The sequence below is a fragment of the Myotis yumanensis genome, unplaced genomic scaffold (genome assembly GCF_028538775.1).
Source record: "Myotis yumanensis isolate MYYU_CA2020_CCGP unplaced genomic scaffold, mMyoYum1.0.hap1 SCAF_3, whole genome shotgun sequence".
Classification (NCBI taxonomy): Eukaryota; Metazoa; Chordata; class Mammalia; order Chiroptera; family Vespertilionidae; genus Myotis; species Myotis yumanensis.
The window spans coordinates 180740853-180755302 of NW_027223754.1; the positions used below are offsets into that span (position 1 = coordinate 180740853).

At 44.3% G+C, this 14450-nt stretch overlaps 1 protein-coding gene across 2 annotated transcripts in view; it reads left to right on the forward strand.

Moving 5' to 3' along the window:
• Positions 1–4506: 4506 nt before the first annotated feature.
• The window catches only part of SOX5 (SRY-box transcription factor 5), a 972837-nt gene continuing 962893 nt past the window's right edge, over positions 4507–14450 (forward strand). Inside the window, exon 1 of one of the 2 annotated variants that reach the window (XM_070410551.1) lies at positions 4507–4741. The gene's annotated coding sequence lies outside the window, so the exon portion shown is untranslated. The remainder of the gene's footprint in view (positions 4742–14450) is intronic. The other variant, XM_070410552.1, reaches the window with a different exon arrangement.

The following is a 14450-nucleotide window of genomic DNA, read 5'->3' on the forward strand; positions in this document are numbered from 1 at the left end:
ATTGCCTGAATTACAAAATTAGACAATTTCATTTATATTGTTCAATACCTTTTATACTTAATCTGTGATATGTATGCATGCATGCTCCATGTATGACACATATAGATTTTCTTGGAAATTTCAGTTATCTAATGACCAATATTAGTAAAAATACCAGCACAGCTCATGACTAGACTATACAGAGTTACAGAGTATAAATTTGGTATTTTAAATCTACCCATTTAATGAAATAATATTTCTTGCTAGGAAGTCCCCAGTATCCTATATAATAAAAGCCTAATATGCTAAGTGTCCAGTTGTCTGGTCATCAGTTTAATCAATCAAAGCGTAATATGCAAATGATATGCTAAGGCTGCTCAAGAGCTTGCTATGACGTGCACTGACCACCAGGGGGCAGATGCTCCAACCGGTAGGTTAGCTTGCTGCTGGGGTCAGGCCAATTGGGGACTGAGTGAGACTGGCCAGACATGCCCTGGAGCCCTCCCATGGTCCCTTCCTGGCTGGCCAACCTCCCACGTCCCTCCCAGGCCTGATCATGTACCAGTGGGGTCCCTCAGCCTGGCCTGCACCCTCTTGCAGTCTGGGACCCCTCAGGGGGTGTCAGAGAACCAGTTTTGGCCCAACGGCAGAATGACCGGTTGCTATGATACACACTGACCACCAGGGGGCAGACACTCAATGCAGGAGCTGCCCCCTGGTGATCAGTGCAATCCCACAGGGGGAGAGCTGCACAGCCAGAAGCCAGGCTCACGGCTGGCGAGCGCAGCAGCGGTGATGGGAGCTTCTCCCGCCTCGCCTCCATAGCAGTTGGACATCCCCCGAGGGCTCCTGAACTGCAAGAGGGCACAGGCCTGGCTGAGGGAACCCCCCTCCCCAGTGCACAAATTTCATGCACCAAGTCTCTAGTAAAATATAAGTGACATCCAGATGAAAAGAGCACAAGCTTAGCCCAGCGATTTGGCTCAGTGGTTGAGCATCAACCCATCAACCAGGAGGTCACAGTTTTACTCCCAGTCAGGGCACATGCCTGGGTTGTGGGCTAGATCCCCAGTAGGGGGCATGCAGGAGGCCACCAATAGATGATTCTCATCATTGATGCTTCTATCTCTCCCTCTCCCTTCCTATTCTCTGAAATCAATAAAAAACAAACAAACAAATAAATAAAAAGAACACAGACTTAAAGCTGGAGCAATCTGGATTCCCATGCTGGCACAACCACTTAGAAGCTGTGTGATCTGGGGCAAGTCGGTTAACCTTTCTGAGCTTTAGTTTTCTTATTTGCAAAACAGAGATGTAACATTCTTGCAAGTTTATGGTAAGAAGTAGAGACCACATACATGACAAAAGCACTTGGCCGAGAGCCTGGCACATAGTAAATGCTTGATAAATGGAAACACTGATCTCTAATATGTCAGTCCCACTTCCATTGTGGGTGTTTTTGTGTTTTTTAAAGCCCAACCCAAACAAACATCCCACTGGAAGTTTTTGATCAGCTATGCTGTTGCTATATAATAATCATCAGTTAGTCTTAAGGGCATGTGGTTTCAATAACCATAATGGCTTGAAGTATCGCTGCCTGTAGAAGCAAAAGCAAAGAGGTTGGTGTAATTCAGGTTTTATTAATATCTCACCAGGCAGCTTGCAACTTTGCCCCTTCTCTCCCTCTGCCAGGCCTCCCCTCTCCTGCCCATAGAAAGCCTGCTGGTCCCAAAAGCTGGTATACTGAAGAAGCAGTAGATGCTGAAACCCTGAAACCCTGAGAAGGTGGCACCTCTCTGGTTGGTGAGGTTAGGCCAAGCTGGCAGCTTCGTCACCCATTGGCCAGAGACCCTGGGTAAAAGACTCCCTCTCTCCCTTTATTTTCACTGTATGGTCTGAGAGAAGTAAATTAAAATCGAGGGGGAAATTCACCGTAACAGAATATCTTTTGGCAAATGTTATATATATTTTCATATACTTGGTAGTGAGAGGACTTTTTTTTTTTTTTTTTTTTTTTGGTAGGACCTGGATCAGACATAGTAGTAACTAATTGTGAAAAAGCAACTACATATGTATTATGAGAATAAATCACTTAATGGTGCCAGGAGCTCTTTAAAATAAAACTAGCACTTAAGGGTACAGTATAATTATTGATAAACTCTTATATTCTTATTACACAAGTGTCTCTGACTTGAAGCTTGGATGATCAAGGAAATGTGAGAAAAAGTAACATGTAGGAAAGGTGTTTCTTGGACATTCACAGAGAATTTTTTTCACACAGTTGTTGAGGGCACATTGATCCAGCAATTTAAATATTATTATCCACGGTCTCGCTCATTAAATACTTAAGAAAACAGTAAATTGTTTAAGGATACACATTTAGAATGCCATATCCAGAGCTACCTCCAAGTGGCAAATGATTACCCTGCTTATACATTCTAGGCAGATGATAATTTAGAGTGCCCGTGAAAGCCCCACGTTTATTTGATTGCTCTCTTAATTACTGGGCTCTCTGCGATCAAGATCAAATATTTGTAGAAGAGGAAGCTTTTCTTTGTGGGAGTGGATAATAACTATTCTTACACTTTGAAATTTTTGCCTTGAGTTATTAAGATTTGCATTTCTCACTTTTGTTCTAAGGAAAGGTGTTTAGCCTGTTTTAGAAAGCAGGTACCAAATAATCAATCAGCAAACACCCCAGAAAGTTTCCACTCTACACAAGTGCAACATCTCAGGTATTAGCAATCCACCCCCAGAAAAAAAAACCTACAAAGGGTGGAAGAAACAAATCTACAAAGGGTGGGAGAAAGGATGTATCACTTTTCTAAGTGAATACATTGTGATCGGTATGTGTTGCATGCATTAAGAAGCTATATTTGCTTAGGAGCTGATCTGCCTTTGAGAAGCCAGCCAGACATCTGGAGAGATCTTGCAGACAGGTAAGCCCTAAGCCTCCCTCCCATGCTGCTTCAGTGCCCTGCTCTCCCAGGCGCGAGAAGAATAAACAGACTGTGGTCATCGATCCCGGTGGTGGTGTTGCACTCTGGGAAATGCTGGGAGTGCTCAGGGACGTGGCTCCCCCCACGGATGCGCGTCTGAAAGAAATCGCCGAGATGAGGCCAGAGAGCATGCAAATCGGTAGAAAGCTAGAGAAGAGGAAGGGAACAGCGAGAAAAAAGAAACGTGTTGCTCGCATCGTGTCTCAGCCCCCTTCTCCAGCGCCCTCCTCCAGACCCACTGTCTCCCTCGCGACTCCTCCCTTCTCGTCCCTTTCTGGACACCAGTTCTGGGAAGATCAGTCAGTATTCCCCCCGCCACCCCTCCCACCCCGGCTTGAGATATCATAGGATTTTCCTCCCCCTGGGAAACCCGCAGCTGTTTTAAGTCAATGAAAGTAAGATTGTAAGAGATAAGCGCTGGGGCAGCCCGGGAGCTGTCGGTGCACACTTACATCAGCCCACCTCTTCTCGGGGCGTTACCTACGGAGTTCCTTCCGCGGGGATGTAACTCGGGGGTCTCTCTCTCTCTCGCCTTCACGCGCCAACTCCCGTGGCGCAGGAGTCCTAATCCGGCGCGGAGCCTTTTTCTCCCCGCATATCATTCCTTGGTTCTTGGGCATTGGGCTTTTTGGCTTCACCCACACCAAACAAAACCAGTTCAACCACCCGGGAGGCAGAGAGGAGAGTGCCTGAAAACTTTTCTTGCCTCCCGCACCACCCCCCAGGAGGAGGTGGATACAGTGCGGGCGCGAGCCCGGCTCGGGGAGGCGGTGGTCGCTTTAAAAACGGAACCTTTCCCGGCTCCAGCCCCAGCGCTGGGCAGGCGGCGGCCGCCTGCGAGGAGGTTCCGCGCGCGCACACCCGCAAAGCCCCGCTCGCGCTCTCGGGAGCAGCTCTCCTGTGTGCAAACCGGGGTGAGGGCAAGAAGGGGCCCACGGCACGGCTACGGGGCAGCGGGTGAGGGTCCAGCGCGGGGAAGTTGACAAAGGGGACTTGACCCACCACGAATGCGTATTTATAGACGCGAGGTCCATCGCGATCTGGAGCTAGCGCACTCTCCTTGCTCCTTCCCCTCCTGCCATTTCATTTGATCGCTCCTGGAAGTGGAGGGCAAACATATATTTTTTTAAAAAACATTCCTGCACGGCGTGGGCAATCACCGTAATTTACCATCTAGTTACTCTGCAGCAGCCGGGGAAGCAAACTCCGGGGGTCGTTCCCTTTGGATGGGCAGAGAGGGAGGCCAGGCGGCGAGCTGCAGGAAGGAGGTCAGGGTGGGTTTGCTGGAGCTCGGGGGCGACCTGGAGGGAGCCCGAGCCCCCGGCGCCGCCCCCGCGCCCGCCCCCGCCGCACTCCCTCCCCCGCCCCCCCCCCACCGCCCCCGGGGGCGGGCGCCGGGCGCGGTGACCGCCGGCTGGTGCGCTGCCCTCGCCTCCCCCATTGTTCCTACTGTCTTTTTGCCTTTTGTTATTTGCACTCGCATTGTGTTGTTTGTCTCTGAAGCCGCCTCATGACCAGCCCAGGGATTTCACCTCGTCCTTGAGAGCTACACGGGGAGCGCGGGCGAGCGGGCGAGCGAGAGACTGGGGGAGAGGGACGCGCGCGCGCACACACACTCACACACACACACACACACACACACACACAGAGTGAAAAAGGCGAGCCACCAAAACCCATCTCCAGTCTCCTCCCGGGGGCCCCCCGCCCGCCACGGTGCCACTTTGCATCCCGCGCCCGAGGAGACAGTCGGGAGAGCCGGTAAGGTGCGTGGATCGCCGCGTTTTAACTTTGTTGTTCGTCCCGATGTTGTTGTGGGCAGCCCTCCAAGGCGCAGAGCTCCCCTCCGCCGCCCGCCGCGCCCGCCACTCAGCGCCCGTCCCCGGCTCCAGCTGGAGAGTCGCGGAGGAGGGAGGGGGCCGCCGCGGGAGTTTCCTCAAGTACAGAGGGAGGGGGACGGGTTGGCGGGGGGAGAGAGGCGGGAGGCGGCTGGACGCTGGAAGTGGCCCTGTCATCCTCGGGGGGCGCCCGCCGTGGCGGGGGGAGCCCTGGGGTGTGCGCGCGGACCCCGGGCAGGACCTGGGATAACTTTGTCTTTCTGTTGGGGAGCCTGCGAGCTGTGGCCGGTATTGTTTTCTAAGTGGTGTTGGTGGAGGTGGTGATGAGCTGAGGGCAGGGAGTGCAGGGAGGATCCTAGGCTCGTCTGTGCACCGCGGTGAACGCCAAACGCCAGACCCTACAAAGTTGGACAGAGCTCCTGCCCCTTCCTAGGATAGACGCGCGACCCCCAGGCAACCCCACGACCTGCATATCCCTCCTTTTCGTCTTTTTGTTTCGCTTTCTGCAATCCCTCTCCCTACCACTTCCCCTCCCTCCCTCCCGCCCGGGATTTTGGAAACAAGTCTCATCCTTCAGGATTCTTCTAGGGATTTCAGGGACCGGAAGCTTGATTAATTGTAACTACCTCCCCGCCCCCCGCACCCCGTTGCGCAGTCGAAGTGAAGACCACTCACGTGTAGTCCCTTTAAGCGCGGGTTTGGGACACCTCGCTTGCACGTTGGCGCTACAATAATAAGCAGAGAAAAGAGGTTATAGGAGTTTAGATCAAACTGGACTTGGAAATGTTTCCATTGATCGCAGCAGTTTCTTGCCCTTTGATCTGCTGTCACCAGATGCACACGAAGCATTATTTACATATTTTAGTAGTAATTTCCCTTACACTCTGCAAACGAATATATTAATGAACAGTTTGACCCTGGTGAAATCCCAAGAGCTGGCCTCCGGGGCTCAGATCTGAGTGTGGTGAATGTGAGTCCATTTCCATGTCTTTCCTTCTCAACTAACGCAGATCAAAAATGAGAACTTCTGTGACTATGCAGGGTGAGACTGTCAGGGGCAGCCCACCCAGCCGCTCTGGGTGGCAGTCAACTGTACTTCCTTAGAAAAGTTCAGGAATTTGTGCTGTCCCAGTCATGAGCCTCCCAATATGCAGATATCCGAAGTCCTTGTCCAGAAAGGCTTGAGCCCATTTCCCCAGAGGCTGCCTGCAGGCTCAGCTCAGCGCTTTGAGTCCAGGGCAAGACCAAGGGAGATCTGTGGGAGTTTGGGTAATAAGTGTGGGAATCTGCAAAGGGACTAGACAGAGTGATTTGTTTCTTTGATGCTCATAAATAATGTCCCCTAGTATCCTAAAAAGAAAAAAAAAAAAACCCAACACCACAACAACACACACACACACACACACAAACAGGCCAATGAAGTAGGCGCGTGGGAGATTCAGAGGCACTGGACATTTCAATCAGAAAAACCAGAGCAGAATTTTTGATCAGGATTACAGGACTGAGGCTCGATTGCCAAGAGTGATTCGGTTAAGGACCAGATGGTTTTAAAGTATACGGAAATGGAAATGTTTTTTTTTTTTTTAAGTTTGGCTTTTATAAAATATAAAAGGAGAACGATTTCTTAGGGTCTTTTACACAACTGCTGAATTTTGATCTAATTTTGAAAGAACTCAGCTGGATTGTGAACTGCTGTTCGCTGTGATAGGGGAGGAATCTGGTTTCAGATGCAGACACTTGGGACAAAGTTTCTGGGGGTGCTTCTTCCTGATTTAAATATAGCTCCCAGGCTGAAGCCTAAGTACATTCAGCCACAATGATTTAAAATCACAAGCACTTACAGTGAGAGTCCTGTCAGGCATTGTGCAAAGTTCTCCTGCTAATTATGTCATCAACTGTTTACTCCTCAGAACTATACAAGATAAAAATCATAAGCATCACTTAAAACTGATGCAATACAGCTTGAAATCCTTAAACTGGTAGGGATTGCTTTTGTTTGCCTAAAAGGTGGATCTTTCATCAGATGAGTTGTTTAAAAACATTTACTTGTGGGGGTGGGAAGGGATGTGCATAATTATTTAGTTATTTGTGTTAATTATATACTAGCTTACTCGCTTGAAATTCTTTTTTTCTCTCCTTTTCTTTCCAGTGGTCTTCTAACAACCATATACATGAAAAATGAATAGAGGTTTTTATTTGCTTGTGGTTTGTTTTTTTTTAAATCCCCTTTTTGTAGCCTTTTTGAATGGGCGGTAATGAACCAATCTGACATAGACTTGAAAGAGTAAACACTTAATATATGAAAAAAAAAGAACTTCAACTCTTAATAAAGAAACCCTGTACCAGTTTGTTTGTTGAGCTTAAACAGTTCTGGTTGAATGGTATGTTGTATACAGGATTCAAAACTTTCAAAGGTATTTGGTAAATAACTGGGCATTTGAGATCCAGTGGTTATTTCAAGTTAACTTAGTGCTATACATGTAAATACACATCCTGTTTAGACTGACACATGGTGTTAAAGGGGAAAAATGAATATATGCTTATAAAGATGTTATCTGTGGAGTATATGGAGTAAATACTAAGAACAAAAAAGTGAAGTTTATATTCAGGAGTGATGGCTTCTTTTTTTTGACATTGTTGGGATAAGGCATGAGCTATAGGGAGAGTTTAAAATTTCATTTTCCAGTGAAAAGAATGAATTTGAATGTTTGAACAATTTTTTTTTTATAAAGCAAATGAAAAAAATGCAATGTAAAGATTAAAAGAATATACTGTCTTCTTGAAAAAGCTCCGTTCTTTTATGAGTGATAGGCAATCATTATCTTGAAGGCATGTTCACATTAAATACAAAAGTAGTATCTCGGGCAGGATAAAGCTTGTTTTTAGTAATCTGAAATGCACTAGATTTCAAATAATTTAGAGTTCCAATGCTGAACACTGTTTAGATTTCCAGCAGGTAAAATTGTTGGATATGATTGATTGGAATACCTGGATGATTCACCCAATATCTAATCACCTCCAGTGGCAGAGAAGGCTATAATTAGAGTTTTGAGAGTAACCTGGAAAACTTACATATGTCTAGGCCTGAAAGTCAATACATTCCCCACGCACTCATCACAATTTTTAGCCTGTGACATGTAGATTTATCTTAAGGGTGAAGAAAGTTCTTGGCTGTTTCAAATAAACTATATCCTGAACTTAGATTTGCAGTTAATAAAATAAAAGTCCAATTTTTGTTGCAAACATTGTTTTAAAGCACCCATATGTAAATTGTCTACATTTGGTGTTCATATGTTAATGATTTGGGCTCTGAAACTTCTTTCAGAAAGGCATTTTGGTTTATCTTAAAAAACATTACACAAAACTGTCTAAACAGCTCTGTAAATAAATGATTCCAAATGCCTCAATTTGGTGAATGAATTAAAGAATTATAGTTCCTTAATCCAATTATGATCAGTCTTGTTATTCCAATTCCCATTTGGGAGAGTGGGAATGGTAAATGATTCTCAAATGTGCGTTAGGTCTTTGCTGCTTTTTTTTTTTTCTGTGTGTGATGAAACATAATTATTCATATCTAATATTTAGGAGAAGGAATTTAGAGGTAGGGAAGTTTAATTGATCTTCAATTAAACCTAGAGTTTATTTGCATAAAAAGATGTTCTTAATAGAAGAGTAAAATGAAATTTTTAAGAATATGAAGCAAGGATCTAATCTTTTGCTTAAAAAGAATGAATTTTTGTATTTAAAGGGAAGAAGTGGGGCACTTAAGCTCAGGAGTAGGGCAGACACTAAGGCACTTTTGGTCATTTTCAGGTGGCCCATATTGGGACATTTGAGTGGGACTGCTTAATGAACTTTACTATATTTAATATCCTTGTCTTTAAAATTAAGGGGAATATGCTTTTGGGGTTGTTTACTCCAAACCTCTCCCCATTTAGCTGCCTACATGGGTGCTTTTGAATGCTCCCCAATCAGGGGCCTGAACTTAGGATGGGCCCTTGATAACAGCCCAGTTTGCTTTGATGGACCTTTCTGAATGTCTGCCCCATTTGCCCAGTTTAACCTCTGACTCAGAAATTAATTAATTCCTAGGTATTAATAGCTTATTATGGTTTAATTCTCCAGGAGTTATTATTATTACTGTTATTATTGCAGTTTATTATGACCATTTAATTACTTAGGGAAAGACTTGTGGGGATTACAAGTATCAAGTGAAGCTGCCAAGAAGAAATATTTACAAACGTTGGGATTTTTCTCAGTACCACTCAGATCAGACCTTATAGGCAAGTGATTACTCCACGTACAGGTAAGGGTGACATTCAGAAGGGACAGCATATTGACAAAGTTAGAGGAAAAATGAATGCATTTAAAGAGTACATTGAAGTTAACCACCCTTTAAAAATTGAGGCTTAAAAAGTAAAAAATTCAGAAAAAAATGTATTTCCAGGACTGGTCATGGTAGTGGTATTGATTTGTACAGGTATAGGACCATTCATTCTTTATTAGTTAATGTTTAAAAACTGATTATATCTTTGCTGCCTTTAGTTATTCATCATTGACTTAAGCTTCATGATGGTGTGGTATCACATGTCCAAAGGGGACAGACAGTGCAATGGTCAACAGGATGGGAGGGCGCTGGTGGGACCTCCAGGTGATGTTCCCTGGAGGCTCAGGCATTGCATTGTCACTATGGCACCAATGAAGCCTTGGAGGCAGGGAGTTCAGGGAAGCACCAGGATGTGGAAGAGGTGGTCCCACTAGCTTTCGGAGTGTCTCAGTTTAGGCCTATTTATAATTCTTTCATGACTTGGAGTTTTGAACATCCAGTGCCCTGCCCCTTTTCTTAATTGCTAAAGCTGGGGATTATAACACTTTTTCTTACAGGGCTATGCATGAATTACACTAGATACATGTCAAATTCCTGGAATAGGGTCTCCCATGAACGAGGTGCTCAGTAAATGTTAGCTGCACTCTTCTCTCCTCCAATCGAGTCTTTTTAATCATTAATAATGTTGAAGCCTCATTTTGTACTTGCTTTGAACTTATTTGAGTCTAAGGAGGAAAATATATCACTTTCTTGAGGCTGAGATCAACACTTTAAAATGGTGATTCCGTTAACATCTGTACATGATCTCTGACAATGTGGTTATATTAAGATGCTATATTTGGTGCAAGTGTGAATTCTACCTTTTAGTCACATAAATCTTCCTTTCGTAATTAACATTTTAATTACTACATAATAGGTAAAGGCAAACAAAAAAATTTAGGAACTAATTGTAGATCTCTCTTCTGTTGTCCTTTTTGATTTCCCATTACAGATATAATCTAGTGAAAAAAATTTTTGGTCATTTTATCCATTGGTAATTATCCACCTCTTGGTTATATTAAGTTATAGTACATGTGGCTAGAGAGAAATTCCACTTGGAAAAAGAAATAAATCTGACTTTGCAATATTTTGCCCTATGGAGTCAACAGTTCCTTCAATTTCACAGGTGTGTTTATTTGTTTAAATTGGGTGCAAGGAGAAAGGCACAATAATATACCATTGCCAGTTGGAAAAGATGAGGTATAGTAATAACATGGATAAATTAGGGGTTATTTTCTCTTCCCAATGATAGAGAGAATTTCTCTGTATGTACACTGACCAAAAGTAAAGGAAAGGCTTTTAAAACGCACATAAATGATGTAGTTGTTTCATTAATTTTGTAATTAATTAGCAGATGCCAAAATGGAATTAGACATGTGAGAAGCTTATTGGGGGAGGGAGCAGGAGAAGGCTGGGAAAGTCTTTTGCCAGTGATCCAGGTTTGACATTTATGCAAGGAGAGATGGAAGGGAAAACAGAGATGGTAGGAAGAAACTGACTGTAGCACAGACCAAGAAAAGTTTGGTTGGGCAGATGAGAGACAGGCATTGGAGGAGTCCTCTGTTCCCAAGAAATGGACTGTTTTTTTCTTTTCTTTTCTTTTTGTAATTGTACTCCTCATGAACCTTGAATTCAATATGAACCTAGAGGCAGGGAAATTAGGCAAAAATACAGTGTATCCTTAATCTCCAGTCCGGGGCAAAAAAAAATCAGGGTAGGTGGGTGTTTTATTGTTTTTGTACATAGATATATCTTTGTGGGGAAATGTGTGTTTCTCTTTGCTGTGCTGTCATTGGCTAGGAGTGACCCCAGGAAGCACGGCCTTGGTGCACAAATGATGCTAGAGCAGCGGTTCTCAACCTGTGGGTCGCGACCCTTTGGGGGTCGAACGACCCTTTCACAGGGGTCACCTAAGACCATTGGAAAAGACATATATAATTAAATATTGTTTTTGTGATTAATCACTATGCTTTAATTATGTTCAATTTGTAACAATGAAAATACATCCTGCATATCAGATATTTACATTACGATTCATAACAGTAGCAAAATTACAGTTATGAAGTAGCAACAGAAATAATTTTATGGTTGGGGGTCACCACAACATGAGGAACTATATTAAAGGGTCGCGGCATTAGGAAGGTTGAGAACCACTGTGCTAGAGACATAGGGGCAGCCACGGGGGCACTGAGTCCATTATGTTCTTGCAACAGCAGATCTGAGTGGTGTAGCTGTGGTTTGGCAGTATTGCCCAGGGATTAGCAGCAATCACTTTGGTCAGGTGGACCTACCACTGAAAAAAGACCTGGCCTTTTTGAGCACTTTGATGCTTTATTTGCCTTCATTATAAAATGAGCATAAGGGTAGTATCACCTCACAGAGTCCTAGTCAAGATTAAATGAGGTTGTATGAGAGTATATGTAAATCTATAGTACCATGCATGGTATAGAAGAAATGCTCAATATATATTGACTCTCTTTAATGCCCTCATAAATTGCAACGGAGAGGTATAGCTGAATTGTATCAGGTGATCATAAATATATTTAAACAATTGGTATTTCATGTAATTAGAAGGCATTGTTTATGCAAGCAAACATCCCCAATGTTTGCCTTTTACAAAATAGCACCGTTAATTTCTCACGCTTCAATCCTTAATTTCAGCCGGTTATAAACCCTACGACAGATAGACCAACTGACCTTGACCGTCTTCAGGTAAATTGCCTTAAAGTACGAGGTAGACAGAACCCTCTCTTCATTTCCTTACCCCTCCAGGCTCCCTATTCAGTTGAGAAGGAACTTGCACTGTAAGTCTGCATTTTATCTCGAGCCTCAAACACCTTGTGAGTCTTTGCTCCCTTACGTTACTGTTCCTAAACCAACTTGCTGCACCACAAAGCACTGAACTCAAGTGGCCCTCAGCGCGAGCGCCTGCTGTGATGAGTCACAGAGCCACTAGCACTTTGTTGCTTTAGATTTGATCACTGCCATGACTAGTCCTTCGCTTGTCAGCTAAGAGACCCTTCAGGGAGTTGTCCCTTAATAGAAAGTCTCTTTTCTTCCCTCCTGTTGTAACTTTAAATTAAAAGAAACTGTAGAGGAGCTGGTGGCATTGCAGCAAGTTCATTCTTCTACCCACTGGGAAAACAACATCTGAGAAAAGACGTTATTGGACTGAGAATTGAGTTGTTGCTATTTTGGGGGGTGGGGCTGCATGCGGGGGAGTTTGCAGTAGAGGATGAAGACCATGCCATTTAGACCTAGTCAGACTGATTCTCAGTGACTTAATGGAGAGCAATTCTTCTGTAGAGGAGGGAGCTTTTTTTTTTTTTTTTTTTTTTTTTTTTGATATAAGACATTGCCTTAGCATGTCAGTTTCAAGTGGGAGTCATGAGACCACTGGTATTTTGCCTCTGTTTTTTAGGTGGTTCTGTGTGTTGCACTGTGTGGGAAACTGGCCCGGGGACAACTTCAAAATCCAAAGAGGATGGGAGACAGGAAAAGAGAGCTAATTTTTGACACATTCCTCAGACAAGTGACCCCTCTGGGGAATCTGTGCCCAGGATAAAGACGGCTTACTGTGAGGCTTCTGGCATAGTTTTCCTCAAACAGTGAGCGCTGGTTACTTCAATGTCTCTAGTTAAAAAGGCTGACAAACCTAACAGTTGTGAGAAAAAATTAGTACCTTTGATGGCAGGTTGTTTAGATGCCATCTCACTAAACTTCTGGTTTAATTCTTTGCTGAGCCAGGCTTTACACTCTGGACAGTGGTTGCTGTTCCATTCCTATTCTGGGTTAAGGCCTGCCCTCAAACCTGATGTCTGCCAAGATCTCCTGGTGTAACCCGTGGCTGATGGAAGCTGGAGTTTGACGTGTGGTAGCAGCCTGTATGTTCCTGCGATGTTTGGTGTTACTATGCAGTATTGGCAGTCTGTCATATGTATCTGGCTCAACCAGTCTCATTCACTCTTGCATTGGGCACTGCTTTCGAACAAGTGCATACTACTTCTTACAACTCTCTCCTGGCTTTTTTTTACATCACTCCACTCTCACCTCCACCATACCTTCCCTACTAGTAGAATAGTAGTGTCTTTTCTATTTTAAATCAGGAAACAAAGTGATCATTTTAATGCACACTAAACAAAAATAAAGCTATCAGGATGTAAAGAAACTTAATGAGCCCAGTATTTATTTCTAGGGACTTTCTCAGCTCCCCCACCCCCTGCAATGTTCTTCTCTCCCTTCTTCCTTTCCTTATCACTATTTATTGTGCCATATTAAACCTTTCTCTTACCATGAGGTCTTGACTCTCATGGCGCCATTGACCATGCTGCATTGTGTTAATCTCCCTGGATGAAGTGAGAAGGGAAAGGGGTGTGAAATGCATTGCTGCATGGTTTGAAAAGGGGTAACCACAGGGTGACAAAACATGTGGAAGGTAAGCTGGCTGAGGGCACCGGGTTGTATCCCAGTGCAATTATGATGCCTGGAACAGGGCAGTAACTGAATAAATGATTGCCAAGCCAACATATCTTGCATACCAAGCTCCATTATAAAATGTTTTTATTGATTTCAGAGAGGAAGGGAGAGGGAGAGAGAGATAGGAACACTAGTGATGCGAGAGAATCATTGATCGGCTGCCTCCTACATGTCCCACACTGGGGATTGAGCCTGCAACCTGGGCATGTGCCCTGACTGCGAATTGAACCATGATCTCCTGGTTCATAGGTCGATGCTTAACCACTGAGCCATGCTGGTTGGGCCCAAGCTCCGTTTTGATTCAGAGCAGCCCTGCATGATGGCTACATGGTAAAACGAACTGCAATTGAGCATTTGACTGTGTTCCAGGCACTGTGCTAGGTGCTTTACACAGATAATGTTATTTAATCCTCACAGCCCACCAATTAGGTGGGTATTAGCCCCTTTTCACAGGTGGGCAGGCAAACTCCAATGGGTGATATGCTTGCTCATTTTCCTCAGCTAATGAACAGGAGAATCATTGCCTGGATTTCAGTCTTTCTGACTCCACCATTTGTACTTTTTTCATTAAAAGACAAGTGGCCAAGATACTGGTGTGAATTGCTATCCATAAAATGGGAGCACTAACCCTGCCTGCCTTGCTTTCACAGGAAATAGGAGGAACGGGTGAGAGAGAAGTCATCACTGACAATGATGCCTGAGCTGTGATTTCTAAATGTCGGCTATTATTGTCAAGTCCCCACAATCCACTCATTAACCAAAAAGTATTTATACAACACACAGCGGCATGTTGCT